At 41.3% G+C, this 23687-nt stretch overlaps 1 protein-coding gene across 1 annotated transcript in view; it reads right to left on the bottom strand.

Moving 5' to 3' along the window:
* Window positions 1-5138, bottom strand: part of TANC1 (tetratricopeptide repeat, ankyrin repeat and coiled-coil containing 1) — a 210061-nt gene extending 204923 nt beyond the window's left edge. The window contains exon 1 of the mRNA XM_067549415.1: window positions 5013-5138. The gene's annotated coding sequence lies outside the window, so the exon portion shown is untranslated. The remainder of the gene's footprint in view (window positions 1-5012) is intronic.
* Window positions 5139-23687: the final 18549 nt, after the last annotated feature.

The raw sequence follows: 23687 nt of genomic DNA on the forward strand, positions 1-23687 counted from the left end.
TAAAGTGTGACTCCCAGGGCCTGAAAGCCTGGGGTAGCCCAGCTTGAACCCGATATGAGAACAAAACCAACTTTCAAAATTTACTGAAAACTGGAAATTCCAAGTTTTGGCCAGCTCTACCTATCAATAACTTCTGCAACCAACTATTAAAAAAACAGTCTGCAAATACGTAGAAACTAGCGATGAGCTCATGAAATATCATTCAGATCTTAACTTCTCAAAAGTTTAGTGGTATTCATAGTTTCGGTACAAGCCCATCTCCTAAAAGCAAAAAAGAAAACACACTTGCAAGGAAAAACAAAATTGTCTTATTTTACATGATTGAAATAGATAAGGGTACAGTTCAACATCTTTAGATTAGTTCACATTGTAAAGAATTCTTTCAAATGAAGCAAAATTGAAGTAATTTTTTCCTAATTAAACGCTCAACCCTCTAGATTTTCCAGCAATTAAAGACTTTTGCAGTTTAGGTGTTAAGTCAAATTCAGACCTATTAATTGTCAGTTTTTAATTTATGTAATACCTATGGTTTGTTAAAACTAATAAGTACATTAAATAGCTTCTAGTAGTTTTGTAGAAGCATAATACAATACAAAAATATTCAAAACTTCGCTAAAGTAATCAGGGCTCCTATAGTCTGCCTCCAGCCATAAAACTGCAGAGTTTACATTCACATACTAAACAATCTTTCCTTCAGGGTATTTCCTGTGTTACTAACAAGTGCCACCTTCTCATCTTTAAGATCTAAATTTAACCAAGACTAACATTTAGTCAATTAAAAAAAAAGAAAGCCCCACAACAGCAACCCAAACATCCCATCTTGCTGGCTACCCTGTTTTCTTCCTTGCAACTTACTACATTTATGTCCCTGTCAGAGATTCAGTAAATAGCATGGTTACCCACCACTACACAATGTTGTATGATGTCATGTTTTATATACCAGTATGTGCAGCTAGTACAGGCATTCACTTTATTAAACAGACATGTAAAGATGAATTAATTAACTTTACAGAAGGAAGTCAGAGGTGCAAGCAGAATCTGAGTCATCACTATATGCACAGAAGTACTCTGCCAACTGAGCTACAAGGAGTAGATCCACTTACTTAAGTGGGGGGACAGGTGGAGGGAGGGAGAAGACGCCTTACAAGGTCATCAGATTTTATTATAATCATACTTTCACTCAAAATTTTTAAATGTTGATGCATTTTCCCACACCATTAGTTTAATTCTGCTGCTTTCCATAAAAAAAAAAAAAAAAAAAAACATTTTAAAGTAAATGGCAACATTCCTTATAAATCATTCTCCTCACTCATTTCAAAATTGTGACTTTTAGACACACACACACACACACACACACACACACACCCTGAAGTTAAGGAAATTCACTGTGGAAACCAGAACTACTCATTTTACCCTTTGTAAAAGTATTGACCCTTTGGTCAAATTATTGCACTACACAAAGACACATACTGCCACTGTCCCGAGGTGCTTATGATGTAAGGGGCAGCAGGAGCAGGCCCTTAACGAACATGAGTAGGCCAATAAAAACACTACAATAAAGAGTAGGCACCCTAAAGTGAATTAGCCAGTGTGACAGAATGTAAGATTATTGTGCATATTAGGAAATTATGCCTCTGTCTACATGCCTTCTTTAGGAGAGGGCCTGGGGCAAGATCAGAGTTTACAATTCCTTTGTACCCAGATGGTTTTTAAAATCCCGTTTAAAAAAAAGTAGTTAAATAAAAAATGAAATATAATCTGAGAATTTATCCACCTGTGATTGTGACCTGGTCCTTGTTTCATATCATTCCTTTTCTTCATCTCATGATATAGTCAGCCCCAATGACTACTTTGGAGTGCCTACATTCTGAAGCATGACGACATCTCCTGTATCTGCACACTACTTTAAATATAAAAGTTAGACATTTGTAAAGTAAAAGACTACATATGTGTATTTTATAGCCAATTACCATAGTCTGCAGGATAAATAGCTTGCCAACTTTCATGTTAAGGGAAGGGAACTCAGAGCAATACAAAAGACAAAAAACAAAAACAAAACAAACAAACAACCAATCCATCTATTATCTGTTTTTGTTTTGTTTTTTTTGGTGTGAGGGGCACACTCTCTCTCTCTAACATTTGAACTGACTTTTCCTCACTTTTTTAGAAGATAAAAGAAATAAAACAGTCTGAGGTAACGGCTTTGAATACCATCTTTCAGTGGAAAGAAAACCTTTAGAGCAAAATTAGACGTTTAGAATACTACCACTAATATAAACCTTAACCTCCAGCAGTGTAATAGGTGTTACAACAGACCACAGTCATATTCTTATAGAGATGCGAGTTTGAAGACTCATTGATTAATATTTTGTTGCCAAGGAAAGCATTAATCCTGATAATACAAAATTCCACTAAAGAAAAATGGAGCAGTTCAGTTAAGATTGCTTAGATGTCTTTAAATAATACCCTCAGATCACAAAGTTGCCATGGCACCAACTACAAGACTGTGGTTGGAGACACAAAATGTCTCTTTATACAGGCTGTTATGGGAAGCTGAGCAAGTTTGGCTATGAACCAAATATGTTTTGGCTCTACAGTGGACATAATTTATCATCATTTGGACATTCCAGTGGTTAGCTAAACCAAGAAAGCTGGACAACTCGCACATCATAGATAAAGAAACCTCATATACATTGCTATAGCTGTATGTTTACATTGCTAACACAAAGCTTATTCACATTTATTCACTTGCTTTTCTAGCATAATTTAATCATGACACTATTTCCCCATCACCTGTTGTCAAATCACAACAATTAGGAAATCTCTGAATAGGTTCATTTTTGGCAGTCATGTATCAGAACTACACTGGTAGGAAATTCTGAAGGATGTAAGATACCAGATTTATTTCCCTTTCTTCCACATAGCTTTAATTTTAAAAGTATCAGGATATATTTAAAGACAATAGTCACCAAAAATTTTGGCTGACATACGAACTTTGAAAACAATTGACATGCAACAAGATTACCAAGTTTAAGACTATTTAAAGAGTCTGGATGAGTAAAGGACTCTAAAATACTATAAATGAGAACCTTCCTATCACTTGCAAATTCTTTCATTCCTAGCAATCATTCAAGTCTTCTATAAAAGGAAATATCAGCTTTTCCAGTAGTAAAGCTGTAGCACACTTGCTTTGCCAACCAAGATAGTTAGCTTTCAAAATAGACTACAAAAAAGTGCCACTTTGGCAGTTGCCACATGACAGGAACAAAAATAAATCAGTATCAAAGACTAGATGATACAGAAACCCTTCTTCCCAGACCCTACCCCATAGAAGTATCTCTCTCAGCTATGTTATATTTCTAAGTACACTTATTCAGGTAAGATCCAGATTTTTCTCCATCCAAGACAGATCCAGAGTTATTTCACTCTTTCTATGCCAGTTAGTGACATCAAATGTTAAGTGATTACAATGAGGACACAGAAAATTCAGTAAATTACACGTTATAAGAAACAAACCAAATATAATTTTTATTGTTTTTGTTTCATGCAATACCTTTCAGTTCATGGCAGATACAAATGCACACCTAACATGTCTTTCTGATTTTTTAGTTAGGATGAGATTATGAGAATTGCATGTAAATGCAGGCAACAAGGCCACTTCCAATAGTGCTGCCTCCCAATGCAGAAAAAGTGAATAACTGAAAGTCCTGTCTTCTCCCCCATGATGCCATGAAACACTCCATTCAGTCCTTTGCTCAGTTTATCTTTTGACAATAGGGCAGGCAGGAGCATGTCACATGACATGGTGGCATATGCCCATTCTTTCTACGTGGCTGAAGTCACTGTATATACTTGAAACAAATGCATAGCAATTTTGTAAGCTTCTTAACTACCCCTCCCTCAAATATCAATTAAAAACAGAGCAAGCATTATCAGGTCTAGATTTCTTGATTTCAGAGTTGTTTCCAGGCTGAGTAGAAATGAGATTTTACTTGTTCTCATGGAATCCTCCACTCCTAGAAACATCAAAAAAAATTCCTAAACTTAAAAGGTAGGAGTAGGCCTTGTCCTTGGGAGTAAAATCCTTGGACAGGATGATTCTATAAAATCTGCTCAAAGAGGAGCCTTCAGCTTTCAGTATGGAAAGGGACAGGGCTCCCTACCACCACTCTTCCCACTGCACCAGATGAGAGCCCAAGCCACAATCAACACCTGCTTTTTTGCCCCCTCTCATTCAACACTTGAGCAAAGGCAAGGCCATTTCCATCAATGGCCCTCTCTTCCCATCCCAACATCCCACTTATGCCAAATTGCCAGGCAGAGTTTAAGACGCCCCCCACACTGCGCCCAGATGTCAGCTCCAGCCCTGACACCCCCCCGCCCACACACACACATTGTACAGGTACTAGCCCCAGCCCCCCTGGCCCCACCCAACACCATGCCGCGGCTCCAACCCCCACAACAGCCTGTCCAGGCCCCTCAGCCCTGGCCCACCCTCTGCTGCGATACTTTGTCCATGTGCCAGCCCTAGCCCCCCTGCCCACACTGTGTCTACGTGCCAGTCCAAGCCCCAGGCCCCGGCCACCTCCCCCCTTGAATATTGTGTCCATGGGCCAGCTCCAGCCCCGGCCCATCCCACCCCATGTCCAGGGGCCAGCCTCAGCCCTTCCCGTGCCCGGCGCTGCAATCCCGCTGAGTCCGCGCTCAGCGCCTCCGCCCCAAGTTACCCGGTAGCAGGGCGCCCTGCTCAGCCCCCTCAGCTCTCCTCGCCGCTCCTCCCCCGCCGCAGGCCGGCTCCCCTCTCTCCCCAGGGCGCGGAGGACTGGAGGCGCGGCGGTGCAGGAAGCGGCGGGGCTGGGCTCCCGGGGCACAGACATGCCCATGCATATTCCCGATCCCTTCCCAGCCCGAAACTTTCTCTCCCACACTTGCCCGCCCGCCCGCGCCGCCCAGCCCCTGCAACTCGCCCCTCGGCGGCGGGGCACGGCTCGAGCGGCAGGCAGGACACTTACCGCCCTTCCCCACAGCGGCCGGCTCCTCAGCTCCTCTCCCTCTCCCCCTCCGGGCCTCTGCCTCGGTGCGTCCCGAGCCGAGCCGAGCCGGGCCGGGCCGGGGCTCCGCAGCCAACCACCAGCCAGGCAGACGCCGGGTGAGCTCATTGGAAGCAGGCGGCACCAACCGCTGCCTTACGCATTCTCCCTACGGCCGCCTCCCTCCCCTGAACCTACAGGCTCCTGCTGAGGGAGGGGCCAGAGCTCCTGAATAGCACCCGGTTTACGCCAAGTGCGCCCGATGCTCTGCCTTGCAGCCTCCCACGTCCGGTCCTGGGCTGGGCCCCAGAAATCCCACCCAGAGCAGCCCGTCAATCCCCTCTGTGCTGGGCTCTGTCAGCAAGCACGCAGCCCAGAGCCCTGCCCTCATAATCCAAAGTTACTACTGCTTGGAAAGAGGCAAGCCCACGCTGACGGGAGGAAAGAGGGGCTCAGAAGGGCTGGTTGTGCTGTAGCAAGGGGTCCCACGGTTTGTTTCACGCTCCTGTCCTTAACATTAGCAATGCAAAACAGAACACAGAAGCCAAATGCAAAAGGGCATGAAATTTAAAAAGAATAAGGACAGCTGAAAAGGTTAGGTCATCCCTGTGGAAAAATAATTTGCATACCGACTTGTGTGCTGCCTGCTGCTGTTGAGTTGTGAGTTATCTTCCCTGTGTGTTCTATGTTATGAATTTATGTAAGATGTTCGTTGTAATTATATGGTCTTAAGTTTTCTGCACTGCATGTTCTTGTTAATTGGTGAGTGTTACATGTTGTAACTGACATGTATTGTGTATTCTTACCGGTGTGTGTGCGTGTGTGCACGCTTGCATTCACTGCTGTCATAGGCCACACATTATCAGTGCTGGAAAGTACTATACACCAGTCAGATAATTTGGATAATGCAAATTACCCCCTCCCCCCCAAAAAAAAGATTTTTAATTTGACTGCATTATAGTGCAAAAACCCTTCATTATTAAAGAAAGAAACTTAAAAAACTGCTTTAAAATCAACCCATGTGATTGTATCTCCCTCCAAATCACTGAGTATGGACAGGCCTATACTGTTTGTTTTCAATTCAAAGGCATTTGTATCACCTTTCATAACTTAATACTTTTTAAATTCTGTAATCTGTTTTCTCCCATTTTTACTTTTGTTCATTTGAAAGCAAGTGGGAAGATGGTTCTCAAACTTTTTTTTGCTGGCCTTACCCGCTTTTAATGAACTATTCCCCCCCAGCTAGGAGGACACCACTTTGAAGAGCAACATGGCATCTACTGCAGAGCATGGCCTTGTGTGCACTGTATAGTTGAGGTCACAGCTCATGGAGGATACCTGGCATCTTCCACACAATGTGACCTTATATGTACAGTGCGTGCAAGGTCAAGCTGTGTGGAGAATGCCATTTTGTAGAGCAAAATGGTGTCTTCCACAGAGCATGACCATGCATGCACCATACCTATGGGGTCATGCTGTGCAGAGCAAAATGGCATCTTCTGCATACAAAGGATTGCTGCAACCTCATCTGCTGATGCTGCAACACTATTTGGGGTCGCAACCCACAGGTTGGGAACCACTGTGTTACACGGAACAGTGAAGAAGGGGGGTATGAACTACCATGTAGCTATGCTGGCTGGCCCACGTAGTGATGGCCCGTAGGTAAGATTGCCCAATTCTTTCTTTTCCCTGCACAGGATGGATAGTGGTCACAAATTAATTGGAGTCATGTAGTTATTGAGGCTGTTCTCTGTAGAGTCCTGGCCTCATTTGTTTCAGAAGTTGGAAGGCATGTTGTGAATAAGAGCAAACTGTAGGAAGAGACAGCACTATCCAGAAAGTGTACTTGCAGGGCGTTAGTGGGACTGGGAATGTGTGTGTGAAAGCTGAATGCTATACTGGAGAATTGGAGTCTATCCTTGCCTCTGCCACAAAGCTCCTGAGCAAGTCGCTTGAACCAGACTTTTCATAAGTGACCACTGTGTGCTCCTCATTTTCTGAATGCCCAACTTGGGACTCCTAGTCTGATTTGCAGAAGTACTGAGCCCTCATAACTGCAACTGAGGTCAAGGGGAGCACTCTTCTGAACATACTGAGCAGAGATGTGTCCAAGGACAGCCTGAAACAATTACCCTGAGAGATATGAACTGCCACAATCATTCTAGGGGTGGTTGTAGTTTATATTTCAATGTTACGTCTTCACTGCAAAAATAGGTGTGTTTTTACATGAGATAGCTAATTCGAGACAGCTATTCTGATGTAAAATCCTACTGAAGACAAGGCACAGATAGTTTTTACCTTGATGTAACGAGTAGAGGCCAACACCATACCTGATCTGTGGGTTACTTTGAACAAGGTAAACAGTACGGTGCTTCAGTTATCCTGTTGTAAAATCCTATTGCAGATATTTTGAGTTAGATCTTGATGTAAAACATTTTTTTGCTGTGAAGACAATGTTAGTGATGGCAATTTAAATGTCATCATTAGCTATTTCAGTTGATAAATTTAGCAGAAACATGCATCTAATGTTCTAATCCCACAATCCCAAACTCCCTCGCACACCACACCACACAACTATCTCTTGCCTAGATGCCAAAGCTCCCACTTTCACTCCATGCAATTTCTACTGTACTATTATTCATTATCAATTTTAAAAAGTGCAGCACATAGAAAATATGGGAACACTGTAAAATGAATTTAATATAAAAAGAATATATGGGATTCCTGTGCAGACAGTTATTTATTTTCATATTTAATTAAACACCTAAATTTTAATCATAATGAAGCTGCCGCATAATCATTATAGTTCCAAAAAATCCAGCTTGCCCCAGTGTACACACAGCCTTTCCACAATGGCAGTAAGATGTATAGGATAGAGCCCATGGATGTGCCTGTCAGGAGGTACATCAATTCATCTAGATATTTGCCTAGTTTTTACAACAGGCTACATTAAAAGCACTAGCAAAGTCAGTACAAACTAAAGTTTTATACAAACAAAATGAGACGGTAAGCAATTTTTCAGTAATGTGCTGAGACGCTTTTGTATTTTTAATATCTGATTTTTTTTAAAGTGACAAGAAACTTGGGATACGCAAGACAAATCAGACTCCTGAAAGAGGAATAGTAGTCTGGAAAGGTTGAGAACCACTGCTGTAGGGAATCCTTATAGCTCACATTGCATTCCCTCCTTTATGCTTGTGTGATTGGGCCTATCTCTGCCAAAAAAAAAAAAAGGGGGGATTTTCTGTCTCTCAAGGGAGATGTCTTTCTTGAATCTGGCAGCTTTTAGGATTCTTTGTCTCTGAAATCTGAGACAAGAAACCAGGAGAGTTACAAGTCCAGTGTTCTGTGATGTATTCCTGGTCCGTATCCTGTAATATCCCTGAATAATGTGACAGTCCTCTGTATCTAATCAAGGAGCTTTGGGATACTATTAAGAATAAAGTCAATTGGATTTAGGTCCTGCTGTTCCACAGGGAAGCTCAAGATCCAGATATTTTTAGCTGTAGCTTGATTGTAAAGGTTTTCTACTTGTCTCTCAGTATAGTAATACTTATGATCACCAAAAAAAAAAAAAAACCCGCTCTCATCAGTAGCTTCCTCATGGGAGGAGTTGAGTCCACAGCTGTTTTTCCACTTGCACTATTCCCCCTGTGCCCCTTCAACTCAGTTGTTAAGATAATTTGTCTGAGCCAACGGATTTTCCAGTTTTGTTTCACAGAGGTTATAGCTGCCCTTATATCCTCAAATTATGCAAGCCCTCAAGATTTTTAGAGAGCTGTTTTGATTACCAGGAGCCTCATCCTGAGATGATAAATATGGCAGCAGAGTCATCTGCAACAGTGAGGCCCAGGGAGTTAAGAAATCCAACTTCTCTCCTTTGTCTTTGCCCATTTTCACCAAATTTTGCTACACATTTTGTGCTCTTACCTGCTGTTTCAGTTCTTTATTCAGTTCTATTCAGTTCTTTACCTGCTGTTTCATTTCTATTCCTTTTGGTTCTGTTGAGCTATTTTTTAGATTCAGATTCTTTATTCTGCCTAGTTCAACCCCATCTATGTACTTTTTGTTAGAAGATTGTCTGTTCACTTACTGAAGATTTCTTAACAAAAATATATTTTATTGGCTTTACAAAAAAGCCAAAAACCACAAAAATTAACAAAGATGTTATTTGTAACTGGATTTTTTTTTAATTTTAAACTACTTTACAATTACTGCATACTGTGACTCCAATCCTGCAAGCTCTTCTGCGTGGGGAGATCCCTGCGTGGAGTCCCAGTGACTTCAGTGGTACCAGTCACACGCAAAAAGCGATTCACACGCGTGTTTGCAGGATTGGAGTTCGTTTTCTGCAACACTTTCTCTGTAAGGAATACATATATGAATAATTACATATATAAGTGAGTGTTTTCAGGATCAGGCAGCAAATTTTAAGCTCCTTGAGGCAGATTTTATTTTTTTTCGCTTTAGCATGCCATGCACACCTATGGGATTGTATAGATAATAAAACTAAAAAACTCAAATTTGTCACTGTTTAATATTTTTCCAATTAATAATTGGTGTAATGACAGGGTTTTATATGTTGCCTCTCCTCTGCTATCCCTTGCTCCTGTTGTCTACTCTTTCCCAACCCCCTCCACTTCTCTGTTTGCTCTGTGTGCAGGTTGGCAGCAAAGTGAAATTTACCAGAAACTTGACCTCTGTGCAAGGTCTGGCCTGGCAGACAGCACTTCAGAGAACAGAATGCTAGTAAATTTTGCTTTACTGCCAGTCTGCCAGCACTGCATTTCTGCAAGGCATACAGAGGAAAGGCAACATTTAAAACCCTGTCATTACACCACAGGAATTGTTGCCCTGAGGGGAAAGAATGTATTTTGTGGGTATATGCCTGCCTACACCCCAGTTCTTAAATTCTTCTATTTAAAAACTCATCTTGAGCTAGCGTCAACATCAATGATCACTCTGGAAGTTAGTGTTTGGAAAGAAATGCAGAAAACTGGAAATCTCATATAATGCCCCAGAACAAAAGTGGATAATGAATATGGAGGTTTAAAGCAAATAAAGTCAGAGATACTGTACTGCAAGATGAGATTTAAGTGGCCTATCAGGTTCTTTCTTCTTTTAGTCAATTGCAAATTAATATTCATTCCTTATTTAACTTTTGTACTTTTTTTTGTAGGCTCGGGGTTGGGCAAGTAGTGGTGGTGTTTTTTTGTTGTTGTTGCTCTTATGAACCAGAAAAAAAAGCAAGTGATGGGTATTAAAAAAATAATTAAGAGAAAATGAAGTTCATTACTCAGTTTATGCAAGTGAACATATACAGTCAAAGACATTCTGGTTGGAAACAGCCAGCTGCACACATGAAATATGAGGAACAGAACCTCTGATCTTAGGTTCCAGAGAATATAGGGATCTATTGCAGTGGGCTAGAGTAAGTCCTCTAGTTTAGCTGCTCACACAGGGAACATATAATGAACTGACTCGAGTGTATATGTACTCCACCACCCACTATTGGATGGAATGAGAATTGCTAGACAGTTCCAGAGGGGTAGCTGTGTTAGTCTGTATACAGCAAAAACAAGGAGAGTTCTGTAGCACTTTAAAGACTAACAAATTTAATTTCTGCAGGCATAAACTTTCGTGGGCTGTAACCCACTTTGTCTTATGCCTGCAGAAATTAAATTTGTTAGTCTTTAAAGTGCTACAGGACTCTCCTTGTAATTGCTAGACAGTGTGTCACATGTCCTACATAATGCTGACACTTTATTACAGGACCTGTACTTTCAGAGCAAGAGGGATGTGGGTTCTATACCAGCTGCCAAGGTGAAGTTCCAAGAGGCCATGATTTGTCACTATGCTGCAACAACAGTAAATTCCTACAAGACCATCAGTGTATTACACTGCAAACACAAACAAGTTTCCCACCTTCCATTCAGTAGAGGCAGTGCACAAAAGCTAGTTAATTACTGGAATTCTTGCTCACTTTCTGCAATGGGACGAAGTAACATCTGAGTAGACCGGAGAAGTTTGTGAGGGTAAATTACATGAAAAGTCTGTTATGGAAAAAGACAAAATAATTAATTTATTGGAAAAAAACCCACTAACACTCACAGATAACATTATTATAATTCAAATCTCTTTTGACTGGAAAATTAAACTGTTGAGATGCTCTTACTTGCATGTCACTTATAGTAGCTGCCTGCTAAGGCATGTACCTCCAGAGCCTGCTGCCTGGAATCCATGAGCCCCACATAAATCATTAGGTCTCTGAGATTTCCTGCTCACTCTTAGTTTTTCATGTAGCCCAGATTTTAACCTGTTAGCCCTCAAGGGTCTCACTGAAAATGTATCACCTGATACTTGTTATATCTACTTACCTAGATGCAAGAGTCTTTAAGTGGTAAAAATCTTTAATAAATGTTTTAAAATGTGAAAATCATTGAAACCATGAATCCTAAGGACAAAGGTACATCCTTGGTGTATTCGGTTAGTAAGGGCTGATCTGGTTGCTCAGATTCCTAAAGAACTCAGTGGGGCAAATTTTGCCTTTAAATTTGCATCTATAACTCTCATTGAAATCAGTGACACACGTAGGTGTTTATTTGATAATAGGATTTGATTCAGTGGTTTTAAAGTCCTTTTATCTTTCAGTGATTTCATGGCTTTCCCTATTCCCACTAGAGTAGTAAATCTATTGCCTTTTGCCATTCTAGGGTTCCTATTGCTTTGGAACAGCTACCAGAATAAAAAGCAATATAATGTCACATTTGATGGCAGAAAAGTTATTACAAAAGAAAGCTAGAACAACAAGATGTCAAGAAGATGATCAAGCCAGTCAAGTGGAGTCATGCAGATTCTATACTTTGCTAGTCTCCCCTCCTTCCCTTCAGTATTAAAAAACTGGTTAGATCAGGGGGTTGGACTAGATAACCTCCTGAGGTTCCTTCAAACCGTAATCTATGATTATATGATTTAGAATCTTGATCAAGAGACAAATTGTTAAAATATAGGGACAAAGCTCATTTTTGGAGTCTCATTTATAATTTTGATTCACAAGGAATGATATCTAAGGTGTTTGTGAAATAGAATTACAGGATCCTGTGACTTGCATAATTTCATTGTTTCTGGATGGTACCATAGTAACACAGCAAAAGCCGTGCTTTTACTTAGCATTGGCCCCCAATTCAGTAACGCACTGAAGCATGTGATTGAATACTTGGTTGAATAGAGATGGACTTAAAATGTGCTTAACCTTCAGCAGATGTGTAAGTGCTTTGTTAAACTGAGGCCTTAGTGAAGAGTCTCAGCAGTACTAGCTCAAAAGTTCTGCTTTGGGACATACTAAACATACATATCCAAGAGATGACCAGATAACAGAACAACATCCATGCTTCAGAGTTTAGAAGAAAGTCATTCTCTAAAAGGAAGGAAGTTTTGAGCCCATAAAGTTCTTCACAAACTTATGTATGTGACATTTTTATAAGTGCTCAAGCAAAAGTGAAGAATAATGGATAAACATCAGAGTAAGGGAAATGCAAATAAACATCTTCAGTTTGAAGAAGCACCAGTTTTATGTCTGGAAATCAATTCTTAAGTGGAAAACTGTTTCCAATTTATTTTCAGTAGTGCCAAGTGATTTTGATTAGTAGAAAAAGTAAGATTCAGCCCGAGGAAATTCCCCAGATGTAAAAAAAGTCTTTGAGTCTCCTTGAAAAATTAGAAGCACTGAAAACATTTAACTGATTAAAAAAAAAGTTAATAAAACTTAACAAGGACAACCATGCTTATGAACAATGATGTCTTATGATTCCTACCATTTCACTTTTTTGCCATTCAGGAATTAGCCACATCTGTGATATGGGTCCAACATACAGATAGATATGTTCAATTAGATTTCTAAGAGTCTCTAGAGAAAGAACGTCTCCAAGGAGACCCTCTGGAGTGTCTCAGATGTGAACAAATGAGAATCCATTCTTATGGTTATGTTAATTTAGTCCTATCAGTGTGGAGTTGTGAAGTTCATTGCTACTAAGATCATTCTCATGTCAATGATTGTGGCCATCAGAAAGCCATACTGGAATAAATGAATGTTGGTGGAGTGTTCTTTCTAAGATTTATTACAAATACTCGGTGCTTTCTTTACATTTTGATTTTAGGGACAAATTAAGGAGCCCAGATCCTAAGTCACATGAGGAAGAGAAAGTTCAGTGCCCTTTTGGCGGTGGCTGGAGGCATGCTGTCTATGTAGAGCAGAAGAAAGCCTTCAAGTGAGCTGGAGAAAGTGTGCACAGCAGTGCACCTGCTTCTCCCATTGTAGTCTGACAACTGGTCACCATGGAAACAGAGTCTTGGGCATGCCCTCCGCACACTCAGACACACTGTCCTAGAAAGACTATGTTTTACAGCAATAGATCAGGGTCTAAGCCCTTAAACGATCTGTGACATACAAAACAACCCCAAGAATAGTGTTCTTAAGGATGGAGGTGGGGCTGTTCCTGGGTAAGAGTTGGGGATGAAAGTCTTTTCTTGAATTTTTCTGTTGTCTGCTGGCTGAGATTAGTTGTTACAGTTGCAAACCAGGACATAGGCAATCTTGCCTAGTAGTCAGAGCTGGAGTCAGCAGCCAGGAACAGTGCCAAAGGTCAGAGCCAGTCAGGAACCAGGGCTGGAGTGGAGTGGACAGGATCAGGGCTGGAGCAAAGCAGATACAGAAAAGGTCACAGCTACAGGCGTGTGCCTTGAGCAGCCAGAGATTGGTTGTTGTTGTTGGGCTTAAAAACAGGCTTGCTGACTTCATCAACCAATGAGGCAGCCCCTCTGTGGCTCAGCTGTGCTCACAGACTGCCTAGAGACTGGGCAGGTACAGCTGCAAGCCATCATTCCTGACAGTTACTTCTATTTGACTATTCTATGCTACTCCCTGGGAGAGAGTTAGTTTGATTCGTATACCAGTATTAATGGTGTTGGGCGGTTACTGTAAGTCTAGTTATTGCCAGGTTGCTCCCACTTTCTGTTTCAGTGCTTTTTTAGTATCAAATTGAAAGATAAATGCAGCCCCAAAATGGGAAAGCAACAGTGCCATATAGTCTCACTCATTCTTTCTTTCCTTCTGTGGCTTTTCTAGGTAAATGTGCCATCAAATCTGGAGAAAATATGTCGCTGAATGTAAGAAGTGACACCACATCTATTCTATCTCAGAAAATCATCTAAGCTAAGTTAGCATCTGGATCTTCTTAATGGTATTTAAGATGACACTCCACTGTTGCAAAAATTCCATTAATCACATCAAACTCCCACACAATTTTAATCACGTTAGTGTTTCTGTTTAATAAGTTTATAAAGAGCACCATCAATTTCTTTAATGATCAATCCATATGCATCTCTGCAATAGGCTCCCATATAGGATTATAAATTTGAATCTTATTTAAACAGCTACTTGCAATGTGTGGGAGTCCATTGCTCCAATGAGCTGTATCTAGGAATTTATTAGTCCTCAAGAAAAGACTGATTCTCTCAGCTCCTAATACAGACCTTAGAAACCATTGTTTCTGATATTATATGGAGAGAGGGAGAGAGAGAAAGAGATCATTATCATCTTACTAATTCTACCAGCTTCCTCAGTGAAGCTGGTAAGTTCCTTGAATTTTGAGCTATTAACCTTAGAGAACATAAAAGCCTTGTTGGCAAAACTGGAATTTAAGTTCATTAACCAGAGGGGATCTTCAGTCCTGCAGACCTGAGGATGTCAGATCTATGTAGTTTGTTAACAAAGGCCTACTTTGAACACAACTGTGCTCAAGCCCAACCTCCTGAATGCAACCAGACTGAAAATACATCAGCAAATGCATGTACAAGAGTTCCATAACTCTCATATTAAGAACCTTAACTTACTTATCTTAAGTAGTTTTAACTCAATTAAGGCACCGTAAGCATTTAACTTTAAGATTGGAAGGCTGATCAGCATTTAAGGTTGTTGCTAAACCATTTTAAGAGCTTACAGCAACTAAAGCTGGGATATATGCTTCGGCCTGAAAAGCATTTGCTAAACCACTAATTTCTGGGAATCCTGAAACACTAAAACAGAAAAGTTCAAATGCATATCTACCAAACTGCTGACTTTCAACACTTAGGTGCCAGCTCAACTCTCAATTCTTCTAATGCAATTCTGTTGAAGTCATTTCAATTGCACAGGTGTAAGTCAGCACTGAATTTGGGCCCCCATCACATTAAACTACTGAACCCCTCTTCAAACTTGGCTTGCTTCTGAAGACTCCATGAGATCTATAAAATAAGCTTAGTTAGAAGCTTCTAGCTTCATCTGTTTTTGTCTAGCCGTTCTGGGTTTTGACTGTTTTTGATACTTCTGATCACAACATAGATAGAAAAAAATATTAATTCATGCTCATGTAATTTAAAGACAGCTCAACAGATTTTGCTTAGACTCTCAAAAACTACTGAGTTTTGGCAAAGACACCAAATATGTAAAATTTCAACCTGAAAGGAATTTTTTTGGAGAAAGTTGTGAATAACTGAAAGAGAATGGTTAGAATGGAATATTCTTCAATATAGTGGGTGATTTATTTCAGTGTATACTGAATGCATACTGTGTAACCAAAAACAAAACACACATAGGATAAAGTCAAGTTACTTACAATAATTTTATTTTAGGAAAACATGTCCTAACTATGGTGTTACAAAAAAGAACTTCTGAAACAACTTTAGAAATAAATTAAAGGCACAGAAAAACTGGACCAAATTCAGTACTGGTGAAAATGGGCACAGTTCAATTTCAGTCAGTGAACTTGCGTCTGTTTACATCAGCATTGTCTTTGAATTGCTATATCCAGCCTTCAATAGATCTACATGCTCCAGTCTATGTTAACTCTGATAGTGGCTAGAGCAGACTATGAAGAAGTGCTGCTGAGACATCATTTGCCCTATAAAATGTACATATTTTATTATAGGGACAGGGTGGGTGAAGTAATATGTTTTATTGGACCGACTTCTGTTGGTGAAAGAAACCCAAAGAAGAGCTCTGTGTAAGCTCAGAAGCTTGCCTCTCTCACTAACAAAAGTTGGTCCAATAAAACATATTACCTCATTCCCTTGTCTCTAATATCCTGGGACTAACACTGCTACAACAACACTACATACAAACATTTTATTATGCCTTTTTGTAACCCTAGAGTATCACTGTCTACATTTCCCTCCAAAATACTTGTAATGTATTCAGATAGTTAGGTGTTGAGATTGTCCTGTCATAAGTGCATAACACAATAGTATCCACAAAATAGCAGGATTATGTAATCTAGGCCTCTTAATTCAGTGCCAATGTAGTATGTTTGCTACTAATTTATTTTGATCATATTTCATTTATAATAACTTGTTCAAATATGAAGATGGTATGTGTAGGTGGATATTAGAAATGGTCAGAAGAAAGATGGTTTCCCCCTTCCCCACATAAATGTATGTCTGTTTATGTAGGTTTGTAATTTTTTGGGTCCTCTATGGTATGTACAAACCCTAACATGATGTTGAAAGAAATACATCTTTGCTTTTAATGCTTGCTGTTTAAAACTGTTGCAGTAAAATTTGTGTGGATTAAAAAGAATAGCTCAGTGATGGGAGGATAGATACTATAATGTTTTCAGTGGACAGCTCAACTAGTGGACGCTGCATAAAATAGGTGAACAGCATCCTCTTGTGGCAAAAAAAAAAAAAAGTCAATATAATTAACAGCTAATGTTCTTCTTTTTTCAAGTGTAGTTGTAGCCATGTAAGTCCCAGGATATTAAAGAGACCAGGTGAATGAGATAGTATCTTTTGTTGGACCAACAAAAGATATTACCTCACCCATCTTGTCTCTAATTTTTCAAAAAAGATTCTTCTATAAATGACTGTAAATCATTAACATATCTTTTGAATAATGTCCACTTAACTTTCAGCAAATAAGAAAAACTAGCTTTGTATTAGCCTCTGCTAGAGGTTGAGCTGCTCACTAAAAACTTCAGAATCTTAGCCACTCCTCCTTTCCTCTTCTCTCCTCAACCCACTTAATGTAGCACCTAAGGGCCCTGGTCACCTATCATCTTCCTGTGCTGCAGTCCACCAGTCCTCTGGGGTTGTTGGCTGGCAAAGCTCTCCATGACTTCTTCCCCACATGGGCTTCCGTGGGCAGCCAGGATTTGCCAGGGTCCCAGCATGCCTAACTTCTGCAGACTGGGGCTCAGGCAACTCCCAGCCACAAGCCTGCAATATGCATCCTCTCTCCTCTGCAGCCAGCCCAGATTGAGCTGTGCTGCTCCCTTTTATACTGTAGTTCCAGTTGGAGCGTGCCCAGCAAGGCCTTCCTGTCCAGTGAGGGGCAGGTATACCCCCTCACAGGACCATTGACAACTGAGTGCAATTTAGTACAGTCCTAAGGCTCTAAATTGTGCCAAGGAATGAACTGGCTCCCAGGTTGGCATGAGGAAGAGGAAATCTTGTAAAACCATCTTGGACTGCCTCCTCTTTGGCCCTGCCAAAAGTAGGCCTGAACTAGAGGCTTCATCATTTGTTTTTCTTTCCAAAGGAAAATTGTTCCCTGTGGTGGGAGAGGAGCACTCAAACCAGAAAAGACATTTCTCTCCCTCCCACAGTCATGTGTGGTATGACTTCCTTGAGCCAGAAAGTACGTAGTCCATTAAGGGCCTGATCCTGAGAGGTGCTGAGCACCTGCTTCTCTCATTGACTTGAGTAGGAATTACAAATGCTCAGCACCTCTCTGGATCAGGCCTTTTAATTGTCCTTCAGCCATTATTTGCTCTCAGGAAGGGTGAAAACTGCATTTTAAACAGCCTCATAACCTTATTGACATTTTATTTCAGTAAACAGCCCATATTTTCCATTGACTTTAAAGAACAAGTCCACTGTAGCTATTTTTAGCTTTGGTGCAGTGTTAATGGAATCATTTCACACATCCCGGAAAGTTTTAATTAATTTGTATCATATGTTTTGGATGTGGGTCTAGTCAGTAAAACAGCTTCCACTCATCAGTCACAGACTACAGAACACATGAAGCGTAGCCCATATGATCAAAGTAGCTACTCCACAAGCTCAGTAACTAACAGTAAAGTACATATAAAGTAAATTAAAAGTTCCTGACTCACCTGACAGGACAGCTGCTTACAGAGCTGTATGTGCAACCAACTAAGTTACTGTGCTGACCGGGTCTGTGGGTGAGGAACATATCAGCCCCTAAAGGGTTTGGCTCGTCAGAGGCAGGGAAGGGGAAGGACCTTGATTCAGGAAGTAACCTGAGTGCAAGGTCAGGGAAAGGGGTGGTTCCTGACTGTGTAAAGTGTTTTTTTGAGTCAGCAACACCAGCAGCTAGTGTAGGGAAGCTGCCTGTCTGCACTTTCTTCCAGGAACAAATACATACTCCCTTGTTGCTGAGCTCCTGTCTCTGTCATCATTTCATGAACTCCTGCCTACTTATGCTAACCAACCAAAAAGGAGATGTAAGGTCATATGACACATTTCATTTATTTAGTATATATTTAGAAGAATATGAAGGAAACAGAAGCATTACTTAGAGGGTCAAGATAGAAGCCAATATAATTTTAAATACAGAACTCTTTCCAAAATGACAGATCTGCCTTACCTTTAAAACTCATATGAGGGCTAGAAGAAATGACCCTCCAAAATGTGGGCTGAACTAGTGTGAACAAAATATAACTTTGTAAAAATGCTTATAAATTATGTATAAAGACTACATTAAAAGAATATTAAGGTTGCAAGGTCTAGCACTCAAAAGTTAGGAAGTCAGAATTAAGGTTGATTAATGATCTCACACTATTCCCCCCTACCCAACCCGCAGGATCCAGCTTCCTTCAGTGCACAGGATGGTTGCTGCTCACTGAGCAGCTATTCAATATTGTATTTTATCCTCATTATTTAAAGTGTGGTCACATGCCTTCTTTACTGCATGCTAGTCAAACCTTGCACTGAATTCAAAATTACTGATTTCCTCCAGTAATCATATCTGAGAGCTTAAAAACTATTAAATGAATTTTATTCACAATACCTTTGTATGAAAAGATAGTTTGTTATTCCCATTTTACAGCTGAGGAAATGGGGCAGACATTTTTATGACTAAAGAGTACACTAATTTTGGATGCCCTGTTTGAAATACTTAGGATCCAATTTTTCAGAGAATTAGCATTTTATAAGTTCACAGCTGAATGCTCATTGACTTTTATTGTGAGGTTGTGAGGCTAGGATTCTGCAGAAAATAGCCTCATTAACTGAAGAACCGTGATTACATTTTCTGAATACCATCCATCGTGTGTACGAAATAAGACAGTCCTGTGGGGAAAAGAAGTTGTGATACTGTAATGAAAGGCTGTATCATAATTAGGCTTGTAAGGAATAGATTTTTATGGGTAAATCTCAGTAAACGTTTATTTCAATGTACACACACAAACTGACGGAAAAATATTTCCGTCACTAAAAACTGATATTTGCAGATAGGCAAAGTTCCATTCTGTTCATTCCCTTGGAAGCATCTGGCATTGGCCACTGTTGGAAGACAGGATACTTGGCTAGATGGACCATTGGTCTGACCCACTGTGGCCATTTTTATATTCTTATGAAAAATATTGCTTGAGAATTTATTACAATTTGATTTAAGGATATTCAGTTTGTATTTTTTGACATGTGATTATCACAATTTGTGTTTTAATGGTTATAAATCTTAACATCTACTGTCACCCAATAATTGTCTGACCCCTCTGATGTTCAACTGTGAAAATATAAGTCAATTGAAAAAATACACAAAAACAGATATTACCTAAAGTTTAAAAAAAATAAAAATTGATGTCTGCCATGCCTAATCATAATATGTATGCACAAAGGAGCCAATTTAAGGTTGCACAGACAACCTTAATTCTGGCAGTTCCTGACTTCTGAATGTTGGTTTGCAGCCTAAAACTTCTTTCAATGTGGATATATAGACACACACATATATGTAGTATATAACTTAATAGTTTTTTTTAAAAGCACAATGAACACCTCACCCCAGAAGTTCCATTATGTAGAACCATATTGATTCCTACATGGTTTCTCATAAAAAATTAGAACCTTTAGATCCACAGCACAGATCTCTGCTATTTGAGCTAACAGAGTAACTGAAAGCAGTGATAAGGTTATCCTGTCTGGGGCAGCCTCTAAAGAGAGATTTGCTAGTGGGTTTTACAGCTATTTGATGACAGAGGAATGTTGAGTCTTAACTATCTGTGGTTCTATTCCAGGTTCTACAGGGAGCGTGCTTTCTTGGTTACAGACCATTCTGCATCCACATTCAGCCTGACTCCTTCTTGGCCACTTCAGTTTGCAAGTTGTCCATAAATTACATAATGCATTAGAGAGTGGGTGAATCCTTGATTTTGCCTGGTTGTTTCAGTGTTACAAGGGGAGGGTGGCTTTTGGGGGAAAAAAATCTAAAAAATATGTGTTACGTAATTTACAGACAGCTTCTTGTCCAAGTCCCACTGTCAGGATTCCAGCAAGGCCAGTCAGGGACAAGGATCAAACCTGAGGCTGGAAGTAGCAGAAGAGTTCGTAGTCAGGTTCCAAGCTAGGGTCGATAGCAAAGGTCAGAGTCCGAGTTAAGTTGAAGGGTCTGAGTCAGGAGGCGAAGTCAAAATCAAGGCAAAGTTATAGCCAGCGATTCAGGAGCAGGAGCAGCTACAGAAAAGTCATGCTCTTGTCTGGCAGAGCTGGCCTTAGGGAAATGACATCCTGGGTGAACTTGTATTTTGGTACCCTTTCTTGTTGTGGGATGCAAGGGAGTTGGGTCTTAGAGACTGCTGGTGGGGTGTTCCCTCATGGGGCAGAAGGGTTGTTATCCTACAAGGCTCTCAGGATGCTGTGAGGGGCTGGTTGGTGGGGCTGCCTCAGGAAGGTGCTGGATTAGGGGGGCAGTTTGAAAAGTGGGAGGCCCTGGCACTCACCTCTGGGAAGTCTCCCTTCACGTACACCATAAACAGAGAAGTTTTCCTGCAGCCTTCATCCCCCATGATCATGATCTTCAGCTCCTTCTTCCCAGTGGGGGCAGGTGGGCTCTTGCTTTCCTTGGGGTCTCCAGGCCTTCCGCCATGGATGGACCCGTTCACTACCACCATGTGTGGGGAGACAGGCAGGCCCCGGGGTCCTGGGACTGGCTCTAGAGCAGCAGCCACTCTGGGGGAGCAGACAGCATCTGTGAGGTTGGCTCCTGCTGTAGCTCCCTCTGAGACCAGGGGTCTGTGAGCCCTGGGCTGAGGAGAGTGGGGAAAGGGCTGAGCTGACCCCTCTACTAGCTCAGCTGGGGATTGGTGGAGGTGAACACACTTGAACTGCCAGCACCAGCTGCAGCTGCCCCAGCTCCACTCCCTGCAGGTGCCCAACACACCTGGGAGACTCGGACCCCATCCTGAGGTAGCTCCATAACCCATAGAGCTGCCCTTCCTCCCCAGTGCTTAATTTGTAATGAAAGAGGTGCTGGGGCTCAGCTCTGGCAAGCCCTAGCAAAAATTAAGCACTGGCTGGGCAACTGGAGAGTGATGGCTGCTGGCTGGGACCTGTAGGTGCTGGGGTTATGAACTGCCAGACCTAGAGGTGCAGGGATTCAGCCGCTGCACAAATTAAGCACTTCTCCTGCCCCCCCTTCCCCCAGACTTCACTACAGGAGACTTCAGTGCAGCCACTGAGACACCCCCACTCCAGCTTACAGAGGCCCCATGGGCACTGAGACCCTCCTGACCACATCACCCATCCCTAAGGCCAGCCCTGTTGCCTGGATACTTCCTAGAATGCCCCTTGGGTCTACATAGGGCAGGGAGCCAACCAGGAGCCATGAGACTGCTATCTGTCAAACTCTTGAGGTAGAATTTCCTGTGGGCTGTTTCCACTGCTCGTCATAGGAAGCGACGTGTAAGCTGCTTCCAGCTGCTGCTGGTTGGCAGGCTGGAGATGCCAGCTATGGGGTAGCTCTGCATGCCTGGGTTCCAGACCCATGGGGCCTTACACCCAATCTCATTTCCCCCCTTCTCTCCCAGCCTTGGTTCCTCAGACCTGGCCCCCAGTCCATGTTGATTCCATGGCTCACACATCCCCCACCCTCTCCAAGCCCAGGGCTTCACCACTCTGTATTCCAGTCAGGCAGTTCCTTATTCCTTCTCACTGTCTGGACACCAGTAGGAGGAGCACTGAAAGCACAGGAGAGATCACCCCCCCTACTCTTAATTGTTGTGCCCCATGGCTCATTGTACAGGGAGGAGCTATTGCAAGAGAAGACCTACTAGTCTCTGGAGCCCTGGGATTGAACATACCCCGTGCACTGTGCAAGCAGAATCTTCAGAGAATTTAGCTGCCAAACTATACAAACTTCTACTGAGCATGTATGAACAGAGTTTTTCAGAGGCTCCAAACTTGGTAAAATGTGGGCTAAGGGATACCAGGATAACTTCCCTCCCACCTAGCCATACTGCAAAATCCTTGCTCCAAAGCATGGAAGTGCTAGAGCTTTCTCAATGAAACAGTTGTAAAAACTTTTTTATAACATGAACAAAACAAATTTCCCCCAACCTTGTTCTGAAAAAACAGTTGAATAATTTATATATATTTTAATTTCAGCAAAATGTAGCCTAAGGCAGGCATCCAGGATAAGAAATTTCAGCCTAAATGGTTAAAGTCCAGCAAAGTTATAAGCAACTGAAAACAGGGTCTTATAATGGAAAGTGTAGGACCAACCTGGATAAAGTGTCATTCATTGTCTCTGCCACCTATAATATATATTCCTGAGGTCAGGTAGTCACATTGTTAAAAAGTCTCAGAGTATTTAATACAAAGTTATGTCCTGTCTACACGAACCATTTCCCTCTAAAACTTCCCACCATTTGTTCTACTGATGCCACCAACCATGAGAGCTCGAGTGTAGAGAAGGAGTTGGCAGCCTTCATTTTTTTTAAAAAACCATCCACTCATCTAACCCTGCTCTGAGCAAGTCTAGATGACATGGTGGTAAAGACACCAATGGCAAATGTACACTAGATCTCCTATCATTGCTGCCAGAAATAAAAAATACACCAGTGTTAAAAATGGTGGGAAATCTTAAGGAAGACATCTTGTTGCTAACTAGTGTTGTTTTAGTCATTGTTTATTCCCAGGATATTAGATAGACAGGGTGGGTGAGATAATATCTTTTATTGGACCAACTTCTGTTGGTGAGAGAGAAAAGCTGTCGAGCTTACACAGAGCTCTTCTTCAGGTCACCTGTGTAAGATCAAAAGCTTGTCTCATTCACCAACAGAAGTTGGTCTAGTAAACGCTATTACCTCACACACCTTGTTGTAAACTAGGTGTCTGGTGGCATAACTACATTGACTAAAACAATATTTAAAGACAACTTTTTAAATACATCAATTACAATAGCATAGTTAGAACCATGTTCCTGCAGTTCACCTCCTCCTCCTCCTCTGATTCCTATGAATAGACTTTTACAGAAAAATGAAGCAGGCATCTAAGAACACTGGGCAATAGTATAGCCCAAAACTCCCAGGCATGGAAGTAAGCAGGTGCAAGATGCCTCACTCTCCTGCACTGGCTCCCCACATTGTGGGGAGCAGTGCTGGGGCC

Source organism: Emydura macquarii, unplaced genomic scaffold, assembly GCF_026122565.2.
Source record: "Emydura macquarii macquarii isolate MOO-44397 ecotype Brisbane River unplaced genomic scaffold, CSIRO-AGI_Emac_v2 contig_1253, whole genome shotgun sequence".
NCBI classification, from domain to species: Eukaryota; Metazoa; Chordata; order Testudines; family Chelidae; genus Emydura; species Emydura macquarii.